This window comes from Bombyx mori, chromosome 25 (assembly GCF_030269925.1).
Source record: "Bombyx mori chromosome 25, ASM3026992v2".
In the NCBI taxonomy this organism is placed as follows: Eukaryota; Metazoa; Arthropoda; class Insecta; order Lepidoptera; family Bombycidae; genus Bombyx; species Bombyx mori.
Window position 1 is genome coordinate 4,100,536 of NC_085131.1, and position 21,969 is coordinate 4,122,504.

At 38.4% G+C, this 21,969-nt stretch overlaps 1 protein-coding gene across 1 annotated transcript in view; it reads right to left on the minus strand.

Annotated features, from left to right (window-relative positions):
* The window catches only part of LOC101739010 (myosin-I heavy chain), a 111,552-nt gene extending 90,059 nt beyond the window's left edge, over positions 1-21,493 (minus strand). Inside the window, exon 1 of the mRNA XM_012697658.4 lies at positions 21,148-21,493. The gene's annotated coding sequence lies outside the window, so the exon portion shown is untranslated. The remainder of the gene's footprint in view (positions 1-21,147) is intronic.
* Positions 21,494-21,969: the final 476 nt, after the last annotated feature.

Here is a 21,969-nt window from a genome sequence, read left to right on the forward strand (position 1 = left end):
GTTGCGCACCTTTTACGGAACCAACTAACAATGCGTTGAGAGGCGCTTGTATCTGGGCAGCATTGGGTAGGAATCGGCGATAAAAATTAATCATGCCCAAAAATCGTCGGAGTTCTCTGACGGTTTTTGGGACAGGAAATTTTGCGATTGCCTCGACCTTGCTTACCAGAGGCTTGGTACCTTTTTCGGAAATTTGATAACCCAAAAACGTGACTTCTGGGACGCCGAAAACGCATTTGGTAGTATTTACCAAAACGCCATACTCTTTCATGCGTGTGAAGAGTTGGTGCAGGTGGTCTTCGTGCTCCTGGGCTGACCTGCTAAAAATTAAAAAATCGTCGATGTAAGGAAATGTAAAATCCAGTCCACGCGTCATCTCGTCAGCGAATCTTTGAAAAGTTTGCGCGGCATTGCGCAGCCCGAACGTCATATACGGAAATTCGAATAATCCGAAAGGTGTTGTGATCGCTGTCTTTAAAATGTCGTCCATAGCTACTGGTATCTGATTATAAGCTTTTTGTAAATCGACAACAGAGAAAATTGTGCATCCGGACAAACAATGTGAAAAGTCATGTATATGACGAATAGGATATTTGTCGGGTATGGTTCGTGCATTTAATGACCTGTAGTCGCCACATGGACGCCAGCCGTCGTCTTTTTTTTTCGACACCAGATGCAATGGTGATGCCCAAGGACTGCAGGAAGGGCGTGCCGTGCCGTTACGTAGCATGGCATCGAACTCCTGCTTGGCGATTTTTAATTTATCTGGGGCGAGACGACGGGGCGGCAGCGATACAGGTGGACCTGGTGTGGTGATGATGTGGTGTGTCGTGTGATGTCTGACGATACCCGGAGTACCAGCGGGGCGAGTTATTTCCGGATATTGTGCTAAAATATTGTGATACCTACCACTACCACCAGTTGGAATTTTTACACTTGTGACAAGACAATTATTTTTACATATAGATGTTACAAACTTAAGATTGGTTAAAGTATCAATAAGTTGTTGGTTGCTGATGTCAACAATAAGGTTGTAATGTGAAAGAAAATCAACACCAATAATAGCCATCGTGACATCAGCAACAACAAAGCGCCATGGAAAGTCACGACGTAAACCTAAATTAAGATTAAGTTCGATATATCCATACGTATCTATCACTGAACCATTCGCGGCACTGAGTTGAAAAGAGGTTTTATAACGACGCTCTCGAAGTGCGGACACTGGGTAGACACAAATATCACTACCGGTATCAATAAGAAATTGATTTTTTGTTTTACTGTCCGTGATGAAGAGGCGACCCGTGGTGTTGTGGCAGTCTTGTGTCGCCATCAGCGACTGTCCGGACTGTTGCCTGTTTTCAGACGCCTTGTAGTCGCACGGCTGGACACATCTGACGGCTTTGGTACCATATTTGAAGTGATACCAACATATGGGGTGCTGTCTGTAGTTAGACTGTGACCGGCGGCGAGATGAAGATCTGCTGCGCTGTTGCTTTGTCGGTCTCCGTTGTCCTCTGCTTGGGTGATGGTTAACTTGCGCGGTCAGTGCACTCACTTGTTTTGTCAGCTCTGCTACCTGTCGTGTCAGCTCGTCAATATGTGTAGACGTGGTAGCGCTTGCTACCTGCGGTGCCGGGGTCGCGATCTCATTGACCCGGTCGGCAAGTTCCGCCAGTGCGTCGAGAGACAACGATGACTGCGAAGCGATGATTGGCTGCAATCCAGTGGGTAGGCGGCTTGTCCAAATTGTTTTGACGAAGTCCTCAGGTATTCCGGGACCAGCGAGATGTTGCAGATGCCGTAGGAATTGTGAAGGCTTGCGGCTTCCGAGCTGTTCGTGCATGAGCAACTGCTTAACCTTATTCTCCCGCGACACTGACAATCTCTTGATGAGCTCATCTTTGAGTCGATTGTAGTCAGGTGGGCCGGTGAGGATGTCTTCAACTTCGGCTGCATACTGCCTGTCTAAGGTACTCAGGATGTGGTAAAATTTGGACGCATCATCCGTAATACGCATTACTGCAAACTGTGCTTCAATTTGAGCGAACCATATATCAGGTTTTTCTGGCCAAAACGATGGGATACGTAAATGTGAGGGTGGCGACGAAAAAGTTGTTAAGTCTGTCGCTGCGACTGGAGACGCCATTTTACCGTGTCGTCGTGGCCGCGTGTTAACTTGCGATTTAACTGTATCACTTCCACTCGAACTGGAAATCTCTTGAATGTGTTCTCCGGGGTCACCAGTTTAGCCGTGTTAGGTTGTAATATAATGTCTTTCCAAACGCAAATGGAGACAATAAAGTTTTTATTTAAGACGAACACAAAATATAGAAAGAAGGAGAAAGTACACAAGAAATAGATAGTTCAAGCAACACAAGCAGGTACACGAAACAAAAAGCAAAAATTATAAAAGGCGTAGTACAAAAGGAATAATACGGGATGCGCGCTCGCAAGTCAGATTTCGACTGGTGGCGGTGGATCGGTAAAAATGCGACCGATGTACTAGCGAAATATATCGCCGCCGCTATACTACAGTTATCGCCTGACTTTGCTTGTGAATTTTATTTTGTTAAGTGTAAATAATGTTTTGTATGATTGTGTGATAAATGAATGTGTTGAAATAAAATAAAGTATGTATGTGTTGTTGTGTAGTGTAATTATAATAAAATAATATAAAATAAATAAATACATGTGAGTCACCCACACAAGATATCGAAGTTTGTTGTGATATCTCCGACACCCAAATCATACTCACATAGTATGTATTATCTAAGAACTCGTTCATATATTATGCTAAATTAAAGATATTAATCCAAACAGTTATTGCTATGCTATACTATACTTGTGATATGTTAAAAAAGGCCGATATACGAAGTGCATGCGAGATTTCTGCTTGTGTTTCAAAAGGCGGACAACAGAAACCAGGTATGGCGGTAGACATCATAGAAGACAAAATATTTGTTTTTTCCTACCAATTACTGAATCCAACGACGCCCAGACGGGTCTCAACCTGAGAGAACTTATTAATACTAATAAGGGCGGCGCTTCGCTGAATATACCACCAAATCGGAATCGCGACTTACTGAGAATACCTGCCGAGGAGCTCAGTGGTTTGTTACTATGCACTAGGTTGTACGTCGAACTCTTTATTTTGCATATATACAAGTTCCGAAGGATAACATTGCAATCTTGCTTTTGTCGTTTACCCTGAAACATTTGATACCCTTAGCTCATTTGTTGTCTTTGAATATTCTTTCATTCTTCCTGCACCTCGTTGCCCGAAGGGAGCCCACGCCGAAGTACCACCATTACGGTGGCTGCAACGAGGACACGGCGAAGTACACGCTCGCGTATTGCCCCGCTTACGCGGAGCAGCGCCGCGTCCTCGTTGCAAAAATAGGACCGGACTTGTCGCTTCCGCACGTCGTGGCTAAGATGCTCAGGAGCGATAAGTCCTGACAGGCGATGCTCGACTTCTGCGAGTCCACCATCTTGCAGAAGGAGGCAGCGGAACGGGAGAGGGAGAGCTTTTCTTTCCTCTCGGCGCCGTGCCGCTGCCGCCGAGCCAGGGGTCGGAGGAGGGCGTTCGTCCAGCTCTGGCCCCTGTGAAGGGGCCGTTTCCTCCCAGTGATGGTCACGAGGCGACCTGAGGGGGTTGAGGCTGCGTCGCACGCTACCGTCACTCTAGCGCGCTGGCACCAGGAGGACGGGAAGGCGCGTCGGCGGCTGCGGCTTTTGTTGTAGTCCGCGTTGTCGCCGTCGCTGTCGTCACTGAACATACTGTGGAAGATCTACCCGGTCTGCGATGTATCGTGTTCCGGCTGGTTCTGACCCAGCGGGGTATCCTGGAACACCAGCGGCATCGCCCGGGCGGCCTGGCAGGGCTGCCGTACCGCGGAGATCGGTGTCGTGGGTCGTCGACTATCGCCTCGATGACCCGTCGGTGGGGCGTCCTCGGGGTGGCGCCGCGAGGTTGTTGTGTTGACCGCGGGAACCCCCTTACTCTGACCGGTTCTGATCCCGGACGGAGATCAGACGTCGAGTGTAAGAGTGCAGGGGAGTCTTTTAGTGTGGTAGGGCCCTAAAACATCCTTGGGCCCGCGGTCCCAACATCTGCAGATTGTCAACTCCCATATAACCCGCGATTTCCCTAGGCGGGTGTACTTCGTAGGAGGCTAGGACCACGACGGGAGAAAAAAAATTCATTGGCTTTGCGATAAAATGTTTTTATTTTAAGAATTTGCTTGCAGTGATTGGCAGCCGTTTGAAATCAAACGTTTGCATCTTATTAATAACTTAGTGTTAACTTATTATATGAAAGGAATTTATCAGCGCAGGTCCTTTTCTGGTTCTGTTATCAGCAGATGAGGGGTTGACGACCCGAGCTGACCGAAGGACGAATGCATTGTTGTTTTGATAACAACACTAATGGTATTTATAACGGAATGTTACGATATTGAGAAGGGATACGAACTAAGTTTTGTACTACGCAGAAGATGTTCAGAACATGCTCGATACAGTATTTATTATTATTTTCGGAAGGAGCAATCGAGTTCTAGTGGTAACAGCCGAAACCTGGATTAGAATGAGGGTAGACAGATTTTTCTGCTCTTAATATCCAGCCCGCAGTCTTTAGTCTACCCGCGACCGTGGCGCTTGCAGCACGTCAAAATATCGGGAACTCATTAGATTTGAATATCGGAGTAAGAACCCGTTAAATAATAGTATAAATATAATATTATAAGTGGTTGCTTAGGTAATTGTCAAATGAAGACGATCCCTAGTTTTAGAAATGGATGTAAAGTTTTGAAAAATTAGTACAAAAAAACCACTTGACTTAAAACGAAGTAGGTATTTATTGTCGTTTATTTATAAATTTGGAGAAGCTTAAACGTAGCAATATCGAGTTTCGTATGGTGCTTCCGTCTTTATTTTGTCGAATGAAATATATATTTAACCAAAATATTTTTACATGTGTGTATATAATATATGTAAGATTGGTAAGAACGGAACGTATGAAAAGAGTGTGAAACGGAGCGCTAAGATGTGAGTGAGAGAAAACGGAAAGAAAGAGAGAAGAGAATGACAGACGTAATGACAGAGAAGATGGCGAAGACGGTTGAAAAATGAGCAAGACGTAATAAGTGTTAATTATTCATTATTATTATAAAAGAAGATTTTGGAATAGTGGAAGTTTTATTTTATACGCTGCGATCCCTATTCTACATATATTATATATAAAATAAAAAAAGAAATCCGTAATTTTATATTTCTGTGCGCAACATAAATAATACCAACATCCGGTTAGGCATTTTTTATTTTTTTATGAATGCTCAAAAACAATATTAGCATTGAAATTATGTTTGTATTAACACATGATAAATATTGTCGATGATATTGTGCGTCCGGTGACGTAAAAATTCCATTCCGAACAAGGATAAATGAATTGTACAAATAATTAAAATTCAAATGAAATTAGGTACATAACACTAACTTTATTTAAAAAAAAATTGTTTGTTTTTATTGTTCTAATAACTGGAGCTCATAGACCACCACGAGAATGCCACCACTCACCTTGAGACATGAGATCTAAGTCATAATTTCATATTTTATACTCCTATGGGACAATTGTTCACTTTTCTAATATATTTTAGGCAAACATGAAAAGTCTTTTTCGCTCAAGGTTGTTCTTACAAAAGCAAATACCTTTTAACATGATTGATGTTCACCTACCGTCATTACATGATTTTCGTGTAACATGACATAATCGACTTACTACGTAATATTACATTGAGGTGAAAGGTTGCGTAAATGGATAAGTAATGGTGACAGCTTTTTTTTATTGCTTAGATGGGTGGACGAGCTCACAGTCCACCTGGTGTTAAGTGGTTACTGGAGCCCATAGACATCCAGAACGTAAATGCACCACCTACCTTGAGATATCAGTTCTAAAGTCTCAAGTATAGTTACAACGGCTGCCCCACCCTTCAAACCAAAACGCATTACTGCTTCACGGCAGAAATAGGCGGGGTGGTGGTACCTACCCGCGCGGACTCACAAGCCCTACCACCAGTAAAATTTATGAACAACCAGTCATATCCCGGTCCATTTTGCTGGCCGACCTTCGATTTGACTTTGATACGGTCGCTACCAAACATCACAGGATGAGTGTTCTAGGCCAATCTATTGTTTTCCTGAAAATTTCAACGAAATCCGTCCAGTTCGGAGTCTATTTGCAACATACGTACGCGCACACGCTTATTTTTATATAAGTAGACAGCTAAAAGTTGAGTGAACGCCCAAGGCATATTTCATATAGGCTAAAAAAATATTCGGCACCAAAACAAAGTTCAAAAGCATAAAAATAAATTAAATAAAAAAAGCATTGGGAGTGAAAGAGTGATGAGCTATAGAATTACAACTTGGAGAGCTACATCACCGATTATTGGGTCGGTATGTAAGAGCTGAAACGGCCAACATTTGCGAGCTTAAGGCCTAAGACACACTCTACTAGTCGACTGTCGATACTGGTGGTGGGACCTCTTGCGAGTCCGCACGGGTAGGTACCACCGCCCTGCCTATTTCTGCCGTGAATGCGTTTCGGTTTGAAGGGTGGGGCAGCCGTTGTAACTATACTGATGCCCGTATCTTTAGACGTTTTGTAAAATAGTCATTCCCGATCCTGCGGACAGAATGGAAAGCAGTCGACGTCGTCCAAAACACGTCATCTCGGATCCTCCCGATCCACTAACGGTGCTTTTAGGTACTTCAAGCACCGGTCACCGTTCTCGTCGAACCCGTCGCTTGCGACGAAGGGCTCGACGAGTAAATTAACTCTCAGACACAGCCCACTGAGTTTCTCGCCGGATCTTCTCAGTGGGTCGCGTTTCCGATCCGGTGGTAGATTCTGCAAAGCACGGCTCTTGCTAGGGTTCGTGTTAGCAACATCGTCAGGTTTGAGCCCCGTGAGCTCACCTACTAAAGTTAGGGTTACGCTGACATAGCCGCTAGGGCTATCAGCTTAGGTAGGAAAAAAAAAAAAAAAAGTAAAATAGTCCTCCACTCTTAACTCATCCGATGATGCTCGAGCATTCCTCCCAAACTTACTCGAGTTTGGTATTTTTAGTCGACCATTACAATATTCCTCAACTGTCCTCGAGTGAGGTAGAGAGGTGTTATTGCGTCACCACAACAACATCAGTTTGAGGAAAATTTGATCAAGCTAGCATCAAACCCATAGAGTTCTGTAGTCTATGGTCATTGTTTAATGTCAAAGTCAAGCTGCCGCTGTCTGTTTGACTCACTGAAGTAGGAAACCTATGGAAATGAAACGTCAACAAAAAATTCGTGCCACTGTGACGTCATCTGGCCACAAAACATGGCGGTTCTAGTGCTGCCCAGAAGATTTTAATGTTAGTAGGTTTTATCGATAAACGTTCTTGGCTCATTTTATTTTAAATATTGTTGAGTATGAATGTATTTGTAGAATTTATACTTTAATAGGAAGTAAGTATATTGTTATGTGCAAAGATGATGTGATTTAGATATTATGTGAAATCTAAGACGAGTTCGTGCTTCAAATTTGCCAAGTAAATGATATGACGATTTTTAAAATTTGCTACACTGATTTTATAAAGTTGTCGTTTGCCGCAAAACATAAAGATATGACGTAGTACAGTACCATCTGCTCGTTTCTAGGATGCTGAATGTTATCGTATTTTGAGTACGTGTTTTTCTTAGACTATTACAATCTATTTTAATTGTTTTGCTGACTCTTAAGTCCGTAACACACTACCACAGCGCACCTCAAGGAAGGTGCGCCGCACCATTTGAATCACTTTCGCTTGAGAGTGATTCAAATTTTAAACTTATCAAGGGACCGCCTGATAAAAAAAAAAAATGTGTGCGTGTACTAGTGTACACACGTAAGAAGTGAAACTTGTTTATGGCCTTATTTTTCGAAAAATGATCTACATGCAACTTTCTAGAAATTGGTTAAATAAAGTTAAATTAGATAAAGTTTAAACAAAAGGATTTTATTATCATAGACATGAATACAAATAATACAATTATTTCACTTTACCTTTTTGCTACTAAGATTATTACAGCATTTTAATAATACATCTCTTTGATATCATAATACCCTGGTACTTTTCTTCCTATAAATTAATAATAATAGCACGGTCCACGTGGTGTTAAATGGGGTTCCTGAGGTTCGTGAAGTTTGACCCACCTTGAGACATGAGGTCGATTTCTCAAATCCGAAACCATGCTTCAGAACATACCGCCGTTAATTATTAATAAATCTCTTTGCTATCATAATACCCTGGTACTTTTCTTCCTATTATTTTACGTAATAACAGTAATAAATAGCACGGTCCACGTGATATTATTAAGTGGGCTCCCTGAGATTATTGGAATTACAAAATGATTTCCGTAATCCACCTGGAGACATGAGGTCAATTTCTCAAATCGGAATCCATACTTCAGAACATACAGCCGTTAATTAATAAAGAAGGCTGTACGTCAGAGTAAAGTTATAATAATACATCTCTTTGATATCATAATACCCTGGTACTTTTCTTCCTATTATTTTACGTAATAACAATAATAGCACGGTCCACGTGATATTAAGTGGGTTACCTGGGATTATTGCAATTACAAAATGTATTCCGTGACCCACCTTGAGACATGAGGTCGGTTTCTCAAATGCGCATCCATACTTCAGAACATACAGCCGTTAATTAAAAGATGGCGCGTAACGGAAAAATGTGACGCGTAACCGAAAAATGTGACGGTAAATTTTTTTCCAACGCCGATAAGGAAGTTTCACTTCAAAAACACCTACAGAACATTTATTCGTTAATAAAATTACAAACGTCATTCCTTGTGACTTCCTCTCTAAAATCACTTAATTATTAAATATTTAACGAATTTACAATAGTGTTTTACTCACTGCGGAATATAACAATTTTATTTAAATAGTTCCGAAGAGATTTTGTCGGTAGCCTTTTTCCCGAAATATCTAAATATGTTTTGATGACATATTTTAAAGAGGTATTTATGATTAGTGATCAATAGATTCCGACCGAAAAATGGTGTCCGATTTTTCGGATGAGGGCTCCATAATGAATTTAAATATATATAGATAATAGTTTTTGGGCATCGACTTTCTTGAGATCCTATAAAATATGTTTTAATTATTATTTTTGTATGTTTTAAGCATGATAAAATTAGAAATTTTATATAAGCAATCATATTAAATCGATATCAAAGTCAATAAATAATGTACAACCCAAAACAGACGGCCGAACTGACGTGACAATGACATTTGGCGCGCTAAACATGGCGGATTTTCGGCCTCATTAGACGAAGACGGAGACATTTACGTATATTCATGTTTCATTTTATGTACGCACTGAAATACTGTTATATTGTTTTCCTGCGAGTTAAAGTGCTGAGTAAGAACGAGATAGATATATGTTTATGTGTGTGCCTTCAAAATGGGTGCTATTTATATAAGCAATTGTACGTATAGAACAATATGTCGTGTCCCTACTATATAGGTCTATGGATGGTTTGACTAGATGAACTTGTTTGATGTTTTGGTTGCTGAGTTATTCGTAAATATGTGTGCGTGCGGTAAATCTGAAAGTGTATTATTAATTTTCTAACGTATTATTATTTTAGATTTCGGATCCGGCTTTGTATTTTTATTCGCCGCTTTTGTGTGATTTTGATTGCATCGTGTTGTTGAAGTGCTTTTCCACAACCACCAGTTTATTATTATATAAATAAAACTTATAATCGCATTGACTTTATTTATCAGGTAGTAAGCAAAATATGACTCTTATGTAGGTAAATAAAATAAAGAGTTTCAAATGTCTAACCTCGAACTATTTACTTTATTAATAAATATTATCAAAATTTAATTATCAAAATATGCGGGAATCATGCACAGATCCAGGCCATTGCACAACAATATCATATATTTCCATTTGCGGTCCACATACTATTTGGACATTGATAGAAAACAAGCGTTGAGGAATGTTCAAGGTACATCGCGACGTACCTTGACTTGACAGTTCGCTTACTTCACTCCGGTTAGGAAAATTTTCCAAGGACGTTTGAGTGGAGTTTATTTTTACGACTAAGCATACCAAAACGAGCGTTGGAGGTTGAGTCGAGTCGAGTTAAGCTCGTGTAAACGACTAAAGATACGTTAGTGAGACCTTAGAACTTGTATCTCAAGGTGGTGGCGCATTTACGTTGTAGATTTCTATGTGCTCCAGTAATCACTTAACACGAGGTGGGTTGTGAGCTCGTCCACCCATATAAGCAATAAAAAAAACCCAATTTTACACGAAGTAAGTCAAAATTTTTACTATAATAATAATACGATTAACTAAAAGCTAATGGCTAATGGCTATTAAGAGCCGCATCGTGCATAGCTTTGATGTCTGTATCTGCTTACCTAAGAGTTTCAAGAATTCTTTGCAGCGTTGACAGCGAACATTTGTTTCACGGGAAATGCATTAGCGCATCTAAGCACACAACGTTTTCAGATGTTATAATATACTAGTAATCTATATATTAATACGTGAAGCAAAAACTTTGTATCCTTTTTTACGAAAATTGCGCGAACGGAGGAGTATGAAATTTTCTACACTTATTGAGAATATAGAGAAGAAGTGCACAATGCTAATATATTTTTTAAATAATGCATAAAAGATGCATTAAATCAATAAAGAAAACATTACACACACTACATACCATGTATTTGACGCACACACGCATGCATACTATTTATTGTCAAACTTTTGTTCTTAACGTCTGTTGTCAAATTGAGATTAAATATGTCTTTGTAAATATTTTTATAGTGTAGTCTTGGCGAAATTTGTGATTATAGAAGTATAAAATACAATCATAATAGTGTATAAACTTACAATTCCAATTAATTATAGTCGAATTTCGACTACTGCGGGACCTCTAGTAAATTTAGAAATATTACTTATTACAGTGACGTGAATTATCGTAACAATTATTCCGTATTTATATGAAACTGAACCGTTTGTTTGGCCAAGCAACGAACCAGCCATTAATAAACGGGATGGATATATTTAACTGTTTTTAGATTGTAAAAGGTTGCAGAAAAAGTGGGTGATTGCTTGGGACCAGTAAGCACTTACGATCAGTTGAGATTCATTTATAAAAAAAGGTATATTTATGGTTAAAGGAGTCGTTCAAGGGGGTCGTGTAAGTCTGAGACTTTTATCATATCTTATACAGTCAAACCTGGATAAGCGAGAGTTCAAGGGAGCACAATCTCATTCTCGCTTATAGAGGTTTCTCACTAACCCGAGTTTCTCGTTAATGCTCCCTCTGAATTTCATTTTGCGATTTTCCGGATTCAAACGCATTCACTATTTTAAGTTTATCACTTAATGACAGTACTTTAATTTTCCGTTTTGACATGATGCAGAACAGAAGTTTCCTTCGCAATTGATTACCAATAAACTGAGTAAGTCCAACAAACAGGACGGTACACAGGCACACGTGTCCATTCGAAAAGAATGCGATAAAATAACAACGTTATTTAGTTCTACGAAATAGAATAGGTTCAATATTGACGAGAAAAGAATACAAAAACAATGGTAGGAAGTTCCACAAAAGTTAAGAATGAGTCATCAAATAGCAGATGTTAAATTTTTAATTTGTTATGTCATTTGTTCCTCCTAAATATTATAAATAAATAAAGCTCGACTGTCGCTTATAGAGGGATAGATAAATAGTAGCAGTCTCACTTACGGAGGTCCATGAGGGAAAAACGACTCTCTCTTACAGAGGTTTCTGTTTCTCGCTAATAGAGTTTTTGGGAGCTTAAAATGAAGGGTCCTGGCTATTATTCTCACTTATAGTTTTCTCACTTATCCAGTTCTCACTTACCCAGGTTTGACTGTATATTCTTCTATATACTTAAGTATACATAGAACCTTCTTCGGTTCTTGCGAATTATATACACACACCTAAGAGAAACTACTTTTACGGTTTAGTCTTGTTTTCTTATACTGTCATTATAATTCTTTGAGATGTTCCGCGTGTTTTAAAATTTTTCCGGTTCACGGTTCACTTTTATTAAATAATTTAGAGACAAACGAAAGCACAGCACACGCACACGCACACGCGCACACACACACGCACACACACGCGCACACACACACACACGCACACGCACACACACACACATGAAATCATTCAATGATAAGTTTATGTATTTACATACTATTTAGTAATCTCTAAAGCATAATAAAAACAACTATTAGAACATTAACTACTCAATAAAATACATAATTTAAAGAGTAATCGAAAATACGAAAATTGAAAGTCGAACAGACCGATTGTATCGATACGTCGTTAACGACTTTGAAATCGATATTCGGAGTTGTAAAAAAACTCCGCGATACATCTGCCGATCCGCGAAAAACCAGTGTATCGAGCACCTGTATCGATATATCGCATATCAGTATTACCGAACTCTTATTTTTTTATTTGGTTAACACACGGGCACCTTTCTGTCGCACCTGCGTGTTCAAGATTTCATTTTGATGCTTGAATTATTCATGTACATACGTATTTATAATTGTTTTTGGAACGAAGTTCTTTACGGCAGGCTTGGAGGAGATAGGGATTTTGCTGCGCGACCGAACTGAAAAAAATGTGATAGTAAAACCGTAAGAAAAAGTCCGTGGAATAAAACCGTTAAATGAGACGTGCGCAGGCGCGACAGTCGTATACACAAGCGAGTAGTGTACCTTTCTCTTTTTCCTTTTTTTGCAAATTGTGTCGATTCTACATTAGCCGAAGAAACTTCGTTCCTACCTGGTCCCACGACACCACATCTTTTTTTTTTAAGATACGCACTAAAGATGACGCGCTTTCAACGACCAAGATTAGGTGATTAAAGGTTTAACAGTTCCTTGATTGTATATTTTATTGGTCGATTTGTATCAATCGAATTCCAGTCTTTCCTATTATTATTATTGGTATCTTTTCAATTTTTCAATCAATCTTATAATTTCTTTAGTTCGTTTAAATTTTGTAATACTTTATGTGATACCTTGATATTTAATACTTTTATTTATTTATTTCCCTTGTAGGCAGACGAGCACACGGCCCACCTGGTGGTGAGTGATTACCGTCACCCATGGACTTCAGTAATGCCAGGGGCAGAGCCTAGCCGCTGCCTACCGATTAATACTCTCCACAAACCTCGTTTGAAGAAGGGAAGAATACTTTATAGTATCCCAAAATATAAAAAAATATATTATATATCACGTAATCTGCTAGAAACACGTAAGAATAAGATGATTTTCTAGTCGAAGCTCACATGCAAATGCGAGCTCAATTTTAAAGGAGCATTATGACAAAAAATCAAGGAAAAAAATGTTGGGCGCGTGAACACCTGTTGCCCACAGGCCGAACATCTGTCTTGTATAACCAACACCTTTGCAACAACCCGAATCCAGGTAGAAATTATACGGAAATAAAAGCCAATCCCCGTGATGGTAATAGTGAATACGGTTAATTGTTATTTCTGGACACTCATTTATACAGTTCGAAATTATTCTTTGAAGTCGTCGTGGCCTAAGGGATAAGACGTCCGGTGCATTCGCGTTGAGCTATGCATCGGTGTTCGAATCCTAGGCGGGTACCAATTTTTCTAATGAAATACGTAGTCAAGAAATGTTCACGATTGATTGTGATAAAAATCAAACCCGCAAAATTATAATTTGCCTAATTACTGATGGTAGGACCTCTTGTGAGTCCGCGCGGGCAGGTACCATCACCCTGCCTATTTCTGCCGTGAAGCAGTAATGCGTTTCGGTTTGAAGGGTGGGGCAGCCGTTGCAACTATACTTGAGACCTTAGAACTTATATCTCAAGGTGGGTGGCGCATTTACGTCGTAGATGTCCATGGGCTCCAGTAACCACTTAACACCAGGTGGACTTTGAGCTCGTTCACTGATTTAAGCAATAAAAAAAAAACAAAGTCTAATAGACATCTGTTTTTATTACACTGGTACCACACTAGGTAAGATATTAATGGGTCTAAAACTAAAAGTTTAAGACAAAAAAAAATACTAAAGAGTTGCCGATTGGCAGTTGAGAAACGGAAAAAAAACGTCGAGAATAACTCAAATGAAAAGGTGTAATAACAATCTATCAAAGTCGTGGAGCACTGGACCGACACAAGGGAGGGAATTAGAAGAGGCCTGCGTCAAAAGGGTACTCAGCCTGGTAATTTAGCAATAAAAATTGCTGTATGTTTTTATTAAAGTAAGTAGCTAGTAATTATTCCTATTTTATTACGTTATAATCTTTATGTAAATAATTATTCTGTTCGCATGTTTCTTATTGAGCTCCTAGAACATTGCGAATATATTATATTTTTTGAGTGTCGTGTTGATCGCTTTTTTTTGGCCTACCTATGCTGATAGGCTATTTCAGCTTCTCCTTGACGTGTAGGTGAGTTCATGGGTCTCAAACCGTGTGTTGAGTGTTGCTAACACTGGCCCTAGCAAGAGCAGTGCTTCGCAGAATCTACTACCGGATCGGAAACGCGACCCACTGAGAAGATCTGGCGAGAAACTCAGTGGGCTGTGTCCGTAGGTTAATTTACTCATCGAGCCCTTCGTCGCAAGTCGGTTTAGATTTACTAATGAACCCGGTATGTGGCGCTGTGGTAAATATCGATGATTTTTTCAGAACAGCTCAGTATTCCGGGCTCTTGCTAGAGCAGGTGTTAGTAAAGTCTCAGGCTGAGTCCGGTCAACTTGGCTACTCGCTTAATTACGGATTTGTATACGTAAAGAGATATATAAATGTATTTTTATTTAAGTTAACGCACCGATAAAACGATTTTAGATTTTAAAATACATTAGACGGAATAGTCCCTTAGGCTACCAGCGAATAGGTAGGGAAGAAAAAATTGAATCAAAATTCTTAAACCTCACGAAAGGAAACATACAAAACAACCATACCTTATCAGAAACCAAAAGTTTATAAAATAAACATTTTAAATTAATCTGGCGTTACATTGTGATAAAGCCCACCATTAAATATGATTAATTACTAACAATAAACTTTAAAATTAATGCATCAACTATTTATAATACGTCTGGTTTCTGTCTGTTTTGTTGCTTTATTGTTTATAGCACACGGTCTAGAGGCTATTTTAGTAAGTCTGAATGCTTTAATGATGTTGTATTTGTTACTCCTAAAATATTGTTCCGTTGCACAAGTTTTTGTTTAAAATAATCGAGAGGGAGAGAGAGAGAGAGAGAGAGAGAGAGACAGTAAGTGCTTTCAATTTCACAAGATTTGCCAAACTAATATTAGCTTACTAAACCAAGGCAGTGGCTTGGCTCTGCCCCTGGCATTGCTGACGTCCATGAGTGACGGTAACCACTCACCATTAAGTGAGCGGTATGCTCGTCTGCCTACATGGGCAACAAAAATAAAGTAACGGAAAGGAATATTTTAATGGGTTATTTTCTGATGCAGTGTTTATGGAAATCATAGTAAGGAATTGAGTTTAATATTTAATTGTATTAACTAATAAGATTTTCATTCCCTGAGATATAAAATCTTGAATTTTTTGATAGAATTCTCTTCTCTTTACCCGAAAAACGCGTGTTGATTTACTCTATATAGCCATGGTTCCCAAACTTATTTTGTCTACTACCCACTTTGAGGATAAATTATTTTTTAGTGCCCCCATTTTTTCTACCTACTTAAAAAACAGTGGTTTTTGGACTGAGCCAGAGCTCAGTCGGTGTCTAAGAGTCCTCCTAGATGAAATTACAAATCGCTTCCCAGGCCTCTACACAACGCCCCAATTTTTTTCTGGCTCTATTACCGCTCCCCCTTAAGCCTGCAGCGCCCACAAGGGGGCGTTATCGCCCACTTTGGGAAAGGCTGCTATATAGGTAAAGAATTCACGATAAATAAAATCCACCCGCGAAAACACTTCAAGTTATCGTAGCTTTTGAAAAATAATTACTATTCCTAATAGCATTAGGTAGGAATCAAATTTATTTCTTTAATCGCCGCAGAACACGAACTCTGGCGCTTTTAAACGTTGACGTCATCGTACAAACAGTGCGTCTTTTCCCCCTTCATTTTCATTGACACGGTTTGTAGACATCATTGAAATTCATCATTGTTACAGTTTACAGTTTAGTCTAGCGTTTTAATTATTGTATTATTATTTTAGACGTTTTCAACACTTTACCGTTTTTGTCGTCACAGACGAGATTAAACCGTAAAAATTGTTTGAATTATGTATCCGACAACACTGCTGTTGTTAAGATTTCGCATTACATATCGAGGGCTATTTAATTTAACGGACATTTTGCTTAATACGCGACTTTGGTGGTAGGACCTGTTGTGAGTCCGCGCGGGTAGGTACCACCACCCTGCCTATTTTCTGCCGTGAAGCAGTAATGCGTTTCGGTTTGAAGGGTGGGGTAGCCGTTGTAACTATACTGAGACCTTAGAACTTATATCTCAAGGTGGGTGGCGCGTTTACGTTGTAAATGTCTATGGGCTCCAGTAACCACTTAACACCAGGTGGGCTCGTCCACCCATCTAAGCAATAAAAAAAAATCTTTGTAATTAAAGGTGCGTTTTATTTGGTATCAGCATCAACAGTTCGATGTTTTTAATTAGAACTTCAATTAAGTTTACGTTGTATATTGTATTACAATTGAAAGCGCGCACTTTTACGAGTCTCGTATATTATACCAAGTTTACCAAGTTTCACATTTTTTTTTACGAAAATTACTTAGTTCGTAGAACTTAGAATCGTTTGAAAAAGTCCGAGACATTTTTAAAATAGACATCGGATAAATGACGATCATTAATAATGATTCATTATTCAAATACCATTATCATTGCGTCGTACACAAAAACTTGCTAAAGCAATCAATGTAACGGGTTTCGATTGCCTTTAAAGCATTCAAATAATTCAACATGACATGCTAGTTAAAATTTAGTAGTACATTTTAAATAGATGATTTGACGAGATTAGCATAATAATAATTATGGATAAACGTGTGTGGTCGGAATTCTAAGGTAATATTCGTTTTTGTATAGAAAAATCATGTGTGATGGTTTGCTAGCTGGATACAATTCTAAGAACCTTTTGGTTTAATTATTTACTTGCATTACCTTACTCTAATTGAAAAATTGACTTCAAAAAGGATGTTTTTACAGTATTAGTTGTTGTTAAACAGTATTATTATATTGTTTTTAACAAATTTCAAACATTAAATTTTTTTTATTGCTTTGATGGGTGCACGAGCTCACAGCCCACCTGGAGTAAAGTGGTTACAAGAGCCCATAGACATCTACAATGTAAATGCGCCACCCACCTTGAGATATAAATTCTAAGGTCTCAGTATAATTACAACGCCCCCCCCCCCCCCAAACCGAAACTCATTACTGCTTCACGGCAGAAATAGGCAGGGTGGTGGTACCTGTCCGCGCAGACTCACAAGAGGTCCTATCACCAGTATCTAATTAAGCAAATTATAGTTTTGCGGGTTTGATTTTTATTACAATCAATCGTGAACATTTGTTAAGTACGTATTTCATTAGAAAAATTGGTACCCGCCTGAGATTCGAACACCGGTGCATCGCTCAACACGAATGCACCGGACGTCTTATCCACGACGACTTCCATAGGCCAAGACGACTTCAAAACCTCTTTTTCACTTCTTTTCATTTTTGTGAATACGTAACGTGAAATTCGCTTTGAAAGTCAATTACAATAGAAAGGCAGTGGATCGGGTCTTCTAAATTATCGGCCCTGCCTGAGTGCCCTTGCTTGACATCATTTCTAAACATTTACGTAATGAACTAAAGTTGTTCGGTGTTCTAAGAATTTCAAGCTTTTGACGACTCGGGTGTCAATTCCTAGCAAGACAATCACGACTGCTGTTATTGAATTACAGTTTTATATGGAATTTTATTCGATATTGATTTATAACTGTAACAATGAGACCGTTGACTTGCGAATTATATACACACACGGTGATTTTGTCGCAAAAAATCGTAAACAGACGTAAGTCTGTCTTCTTTGAGTTTGTGCACGCCGATCGGTTTTTGGAAGTCTAATATTTGGATATAGTTATGAGTTCGATAAAATTTCGGGTTAATATTCTGTATTTGTTTCATTGAAATCTGTTAATATAAAAGATCGCGTCACTTTGCATAGCTCGTTTGAAAATTATAAAATTACAATTTTGAGCTCGATTATTAAAAAAAAAAAACTTCACAGACCAACAGGTTGGTTAAGAAGTTATATTAGTTTGATGACGAAGGTCGGCGGTCAAAACGGATTATTTAGCCATGTAATTTAAGTAATTGCCTTTTTTATTCGTCCCACTTGTCACTTTGAAAGGTTTCTATGGAACATAATCGCTTTTAAATAAGGGTGATATTCAAGTTAGGGAGGCATTGAATTTAGGTTTTTTTTTGTGCAGACAAGTGACCAGTACAAAATATCAAGAGCCGCTTCGAAAGTAAGACTGAAAGAAGTAATTTACAGTGAAAGGCAAAAATGTTTTAAATATCTATTAATTAGTGAGGTAACCTAAAAGTTCTTTTTATTAATATAAATATAAATCTTGGCACTTTTATATTCAAGTTTATTTACTTCGTTCGATATCGAGCTTTGTATGTGGCTTAATTGTGTCGTACCCTCACCCAGGGACCCACAGATAGAGTTCGTTATTCGGATCCGGTGGTAAATTCAGTGAAGCACTGCTCTTTTTATGGCATCGATTGACCTGGTGCTAGAGTGATTAGTGCACCTGATTGCTGGGCCGAGGGTCTACGAGAGCTGGGTTCGATACCCGCATCGGTCAAATATTCATGTGATACACAGGTTTGTTTGCTTTTTTTTCCTGCGTGTTTAATATCTATGACGTGTTAATATTTAAGCGTCCAAAAGTACATCAGTCTTTAGTTCCCGTAGTACAGGAAATCCTAGTTTGGGGGCAGTTGATAGTGCGTGACTTGTCGGTCGTTAAGGTATTAAGACTAGCTATTGCTGGTATTTAGGTTGAACAATAAAAATTAAGAACATTTTTCCCACTACCTTCACCGGTAAAAAATTAAAAAATAAAAAACAAAAAGGTAAATGTATATTAAATGAATTTGAATCTTGAGTTGCACGTAATTATAGTCGAATTTCGAACGGTGAGTTATAATAAATGACCCGTGCTGCGAAATTCAGTCACAGAAAAAAAACATTCGGTGCTATCGAATAAGCGCGCGAGGAATTTAATGAATTTACTTTAGTCATACAAAACTGTAATCCCCTCAGACACAGCCCACTGAGTTTTTCGCCGGATCTTCTCAGTGGGTCGCGTTTCCGATCCGGTGGTAGATTCTGCGAAGCACGGCTCTTGCTAGGGTTCGTGTTAGCAAAGTCGTCAGGTTTGAGCCCCGTGAGCTCACCTACTAGTTAAGGTTACGCTGAAATAGCCTCTCAAGGCTCTCAGCTTAGGTAGGAAAAAAAAACTTTAGATTTGAAATAATGGTTCTACTAATAATGCTGCTACTTTTTCTGTAAAAAAGGTTCCTGGCAGAATAGGTTCAAGGTGTAAAATAAATTAGTAACAGTATCTTAAGTTATTTCAATCATCAAGAAATTTGCAGAACATTGGAAGAATCCTTTTTTTTTAATAATTGGCGAGACAACTTTAAATCACTAACACACGCATGTCAATAGTTCGTAGTTGGTTAGTTTTATTTAATAAACACTGGCAATTGGACGCAAAAAAAAAAAAACCCGTTTACAGTCAAATATTACACTTTTCGTAAACATCTTTATTTGTAAACGCATAAGAGTTATGAATAATAGGGATATCTACGAATAATAGGAAAATGTTATAATAGAACACAGATAAGGGGGCTTCCACAGAGCTAACATGACTCACGTCATAACGACCTTAAGATGTCGAGATTTTGTTTTGAAAACAAGTTCCGTTCTTTCACGGTGACTCATACGCATGTTTGAGATTTTTTTATAATATCTTTCTATTTATCTAAATATTATGTTTTGTAATTGTTGATGGAGATCCTTTACGTTCATGTAGATTATAAGGATCATATGAACATATTTAGACTTACTTGACCGTTTAAATTGAGTTCTAAGCGGTTTGCCGCGGTAAACAGATAAGTATTACTACAATGTCTTAATAGACTACTTCATAAGCCATTTTAATACGGTGAGTATTCTACAGCAAGCTATAGGTGCCGTTTTTTTTTTTTTAACGCTCATTAGGTTTTTAGAGATCCCATAGACCTGAGTTCGAATCCTCAACGGGTAACCTACCCACGAAATCTAGACATTTGTTCGAGCTTCAAGGTCGAAATAGGATATGGGGCCACCTATCCGTGATGGCTAGGAGCATAAAAATATAAATAAAACTACTTACATCTCTTGCATATTGTTAAATATCTATTTAGAATCAATTGTCATTAATTATGTTACCAGTCACTAGATGCGAAAATTAAAAAAAAAATTGCCTTTACATAATATAAATCGTTTAATAGTATCTATTGTTTACGAGGCGCAAACTATTCGCTATAAAACAAGAATCTCAGTGTGTACACACATAATTAACTTGATTTAATGTCGCAGTTACTGTCGACCGTAACTTCTAATCCTAATGACATTATGGTCGCAGGTCTATGACCTCAGCGGATTAATAAAAACGGTTTCTTCCGACGAAAACGAGAGCTTTTATAATAAAACTAAAAAGTAAACAGTACCTATTTAATAGGCGAGTTAAGTTTTTTCCGAAGTATATTTTGTTTCCTTCAATAGTTGTAGTTCGTATAAAAAATAGTTTGTATTAAATTTTATTGTTAAGTTGAGAATTGATGTAAATGCATTGTAGCACTGTTGGTTCAAGTGACGAATATTGTATAGACCACCGCAACCCTCGAATATTTCGCAACGGGGCGGGTGTGCACTGCAATGGGGAAAACAAGCGCGTGCAATTCACGAATTTCACATAACACGTAGAACTTTTAACATTAACATAAAATTAATACATTATCCGTACATACCCCCGACGACGAAAGTGTTTTTCGAAAACAATATCGATCACATGTGTACGAAAAATCCACTTATGAAATAAAAAAATGACACATGCACACAAGTATTTTTTTCTTACATTAATTTGAACTTTAAATAGTAATGTAACGGAAGTTTATTTAATTTTAAATATTTTGAATTTACTATGTTAATATATTTTTAACACGAAGAACAACACCACTACCGTTCCGAAGCTAAACGAGACTGAAAGAAAGAACGGAATGATCGAAATAACGAATGAATGAAACCGAGCTTTTGCAACAGCTGCTCGATTGAGCTCACGCCCGATCCCGGTGCTTCGGAATATTGTTGAGCGGTACCTAGTACCTAGCTGAGTTTTGTACCAAACTAAACATTGGCGCATGTAGTGTTTTTATCTGTGGTTTATGCTCGTTCGTTTACTTGATTTTGAATGAACCAATGCATGGTTGTTTAGAGTGAACTTTGTCCAATCAATAGTCTTATTAACAGCGACATCTGTAGTCACCTTAGCGTTAGACAAACAATTACTTGTAATTTCTCCGCTGTGCGTCAATAGATGGCAATAATTAAAGAAATTCTTGAAATGAAGCAATACGTTATTGAATGTTTTGATCTTGACTCTAAGAAATATAAATTTAATATAATAAATTCTAATTTTCAGCCGCTACAAACTAAATAATCTTTAAAATTGCCATTCTGAAAGAAAAAAATGTCACCGTCAAGCAGAGTTGTGTCTCACTATTTTTATTTGGCGGGAATGCGAGGAGCGAAGCTATGTGATTTATTTAATTTTGAAAAATTAGTTCATTCGG